The sequence below is a fragment of the Saccopteryx leptura genome, chromosome 1 (genome assembly GCF_036850995.1).
Source record: "Saccopteryx leptura isolate mSacLep1 chromosome 1, mSacLep1_pri_phased_curated, whole genome shotgun sequence".
NCBI classification, from domain to species: Eukaryota; Metazoa; Chordata; class Mammalia; order Chiroptera; family Emballonuridae; genus Saccopteryx; species Saccopteryx leptura.
The window spans coordinates 25,157,100-25,161,079 of NC_089503.1; the positions used below are offsets into that span (position 1 = coordinate 25,157,100).

General features: G+C 36.7%; 1 non-coding gene across 1 annotated transcript; it reads left to right on the forward strand.

The window, feature by feature from the left end:
* Positions 1-3,022: 3,022 nt before the first annotated feature.
* On the forward strand, positions 3,023-3,098 carry TRNAS-GCU (transfer RNA serine (anticodon GCU)). The gene has a single exon. It is a non-coding gene; the product is annotated as a tRNA-Ser (tRNA).
* Positions 3,099-3,980: the final 882 nt, after the last annotated feature.

The following is a 3,980-nucleotide window of genomic DNA, read 5'->3' on the forward strand; positions in this document are numbered from 1 at the left end:
AGTTAAAAACAGTTAATGGTGGAGTTAGAAAAAATAATGGAACTCCCATATTTCCATTTTAATTAGGTTTTAACTTAGTCATTGTTTGTATACCTTATACACAACATTTAGAATTTGAAGCATAGTCCTTGCTATATAAACGATGAGCAAAATTAAATGAGAAATCTAAAGCTCCCTGTTTCTATCCCTGGTTGTGATATGTCATCATACAGTACAGCTATAATTTATGAGTAGACATTAAGTTAAATACTAGAGGATAAAATCTTGATAGTTTATTAACAATTTACAATATTAATCTGATAGACTTGAAAGCTTCTAAAACAAATATTTTATTATTTTTTTAAAATTTTTATTTTTTGCTATCAGGGAGAGCAAGTAGAATCTACTATATAAGAAAAATTCTAATAATTGCAGGTCCTTTTATTTGTTATACAATCAGTTTGGCAGCATAGGTAAACTGAGTTAAGAAATGATAGATAATGAGCCTGACCAGGTGGTGGTACAGTGGATAGAGCATCGGACTGGGATGAGGAGGACCCAGGTTTAGGACCCTAAGGTCACCAGCTTGAGTGCGGGCTCATCTGGTTTGAGCAATGCTCACTAGCTTGAGCGTAAGGTCACTGGCTCAAGCAAGGGGTCACTCGGTGTACTGGAGGCCTGCGGTCAAGGCACGTATGAGAGAGCAATCAATAAACAACTAAAGTGCCACAACAAAAAGTTGATGCTTCTCATATCTCTTTGTTCCTGTCTGTCTCCCTATCTATCCCTCTCTCTGACTCTGTCTCTGTCAAAAACAAAAGAAAAAAAATGATAGATAATAATACAAAATAACATTTTTCTAAAGAGAGAGTTTTAACTGCTATATAAAACAATCTCATGAAAAATAAAAGAAAAAATTTAAGGGTCAATTTTTGACAGAACGAAATGTTTGGTTTATTTTTTTAATGTCACTGTGATAGATTTCTAACAATTAGTTTTGTACTTTTATTGCATCTAGTCTATTCCTAAATATAGACAAAGCAAACTGCATTCACTGCTCAATATCATTCATTTGATCACCTAACAGAGTTACAAAAGTATACAAAAGATGGAAAAGTTTCATGAATCAATTTAAATGACACCATTGACTGACTTTCCCTGACTTTCATACCACAACAGACTAGTCCTCCTTCATTTTCTTTTGTTCTTGCCTTGGTCTTTGTGAAATTCAATGTCATGCTCCATGGAATTCTCACTTGAATGGAAAGCTGAAGACACTCTGGCATTGAGATTATGGCAGTCTTTTTTCCTCTTTTTTAAGATTTTCTCCTTGTCAAATTACATTGAATCTCTAATTTTCTGATTCTATCTATGTAAAGTATAAATAATTCATCTAGCCATTAGTTATAATTTCTCCAAAATAATAATCAAACACCAACATATATGTGTGTGTTTGTGTGTGTGTGTGTGTGTGTGTGTGTGTGTGTGTGTGTATGGAGAGAGAGAGAGAGAGAGAGAGAGAGAGAGAGAGAGAGAGACCAGCATATGGAAAAGCAGGTGAAATACAATGGGTTATTTTTTTTTTACTTGGTGGATGAAAATGTACATTTCCAAAAACTGTTTGGAAGAAAGTGTGGAAATTGTATATCTCCAAACATGGGCATGTAACAAAATATAAGTTCAGTAATAGAAAACTTTAAATTTTTCTCCTAAATACTACCTTCTACCTCTCTATTTATATTTTGTCATTTCCTATAAAACAGAACTTGCTCTCGACATGTAACTTCCAGGTTATCCACTTATACTCCAAAGCAGGTCATTTCCTCTTCAAAACACTGAATCTGCACGTCAGATAGTTTGCCACCAATTTACAGTACAATCTAAAATCACATGGTGCAAATAAAAAAGCCCTAATTTGGCAAAATATCTAAAGAGAATTTTAGTATACTTTAAAATATTTATTTTATCATTTATTAATCAAAACAGAGAATATTATACACTCATTATATGGCAGCTCCCCAACTGTGAGAGGTAGTTCATTTTCCCAGTACCGCAACCACATGGATTTAATTTTCTCAAGTCATTGACTATGCTCCTGTGTCTTAGGGATGAAGCCACACCATCTGTGTTCATGGGGCCTAAAAGTCTTAACTGGAGATGTTTGGAGGGCACAATTTCTTGATGTAAGGGAAGCTCCATGGAAAACAGATTATAGGGAAAGTATTTCTTAATCAGAATATGAACACATAGTAAGAATCAGCTGATCATAATGATATCCCTCTCACCAAAGGATAGACATAGACAGTCTTTTTAAAGTGACACAAAGAAGGGGCGGGTGATAGTCTCCAGTTAACCAGAGTCTACAAAAAATACAACCAAGACCCTGACGACATGTCTCAGTGGATAGAGTGTAGTTCCAGCATAGAGGTCATGAGTTTGATCCCAGGTCAAGGCATATATGAGAAGCAAGCAATAGTGCACAACTAATAATGCAACAACTAAGTGGAACAATGAATTAATGATCCCTCTTCTCTTTCTTTCTCTTTTTCACTACCTCTCTCTCTGTGTGTGTCTCTCAAATCAATGGAAACAAAATGTAATATATAACCAAAATTAATCTAATACTTTCAAGCTTATCTTATGCTGACCTACAATATATTCTATTTTGGTTTCTTTCCTCATAACCATAATTATTTTAAAATAGTATAAAGTAAAAGACACGATGAGTTAATTTACACAAAGAACTTAGAACAATGACTGGAATATAGTCAACTCTTAATAAGTGTTATCTATAATTCCAAACACTTTTTATAAATCAGAGAAACTTTTCCAGACACTAAATAGCACAGCTTTATTCAGCTTTCAATGCATGAAAAAGTGAGCTCTTGCCCTTTAAACTGCTAGTAGTGTTCAACATTTTATAGAACAGGAAAATAATATTTGTGGGTACTCTCCATAGAACACCCATGATCACTTGGATAATATTAATGACTTTGGGAGGAAAAGAGATTAGGTATGACTCAGTCAAAATAACATACAGTGGGCCCTGGCCGGTTGGCTCAGTGGTAGAGCATCGGCCTGCTGTGCAGAAGTCCCGGGTTCTATTCCCGGCCAGGGCACACAGGAGAGGCGCCCATCTGCTTCTCCACCCCTCCCTTTCTCCTTCCTCTCTGTCTCTCTCTTCCCTTCCCGCAGCCGAGGCTCCATTGGAGCAAAGATGGCCCGGGTGCTGGGGATGGCTCCATGGCTTCTGCCCCAGGCGCTAGAGTGGCTCTGGTCACAACAGAGTGATGCCCCGGAGGGGCAGAGCATCGCCCCCTGGTGGGCAGAGCATCGCCCCTGGTGGGCGTGCCGGGTGGATCCCGGTCGGGCACATGCGGGAGTCTGTCTGTCTCTCCCTATTTCCAGCTTCAGAAAAATACAAAAAAATAATAATAACATACAGTGAAGCTGATTATTATAAAAATAATGATTCCAGTGGTGGAAGCCAGACACAGATAGTTAAGATATTCATTTTGACAGTACAATGTGTTTGCTGAGGGGATGAACACATTATAAACCCATTTCCCTAATGCAAACAAATTTCATTCAAACCTAAATATGTTCTTATGTGTGCTGTCTTATTCACAAATATAAAGAGGACTTCTTGTTTAGGCAATGCATGTTTTCTGTTTTGTTTGTTTTTATTTGCTTGTTCGTTTGCTTTTTACAAAATTATTTTGCTCCACATTGCCAGAAAAAAAAAATGTTAAGCACAAATGCCTTCAAAAAGACCTGACTTTTAAAGAACTCTTTCATTTAGAAAAAAAAAGTCTTTAAAATGAACTAAACATAGTGTGTGTGTGTGTATATATATATATATAGCATGCGGCTAATGCAAGACAAGTTAAGGACACATGCTATGCTCAGAGAAGAGAACAGAGACCCAAGAGGCAGTCTTAGAAGCCACAGCAGATGTCCTGTTAAGCCAGAGCAGGCCAATTAAGGTTGTATTTGGAGCA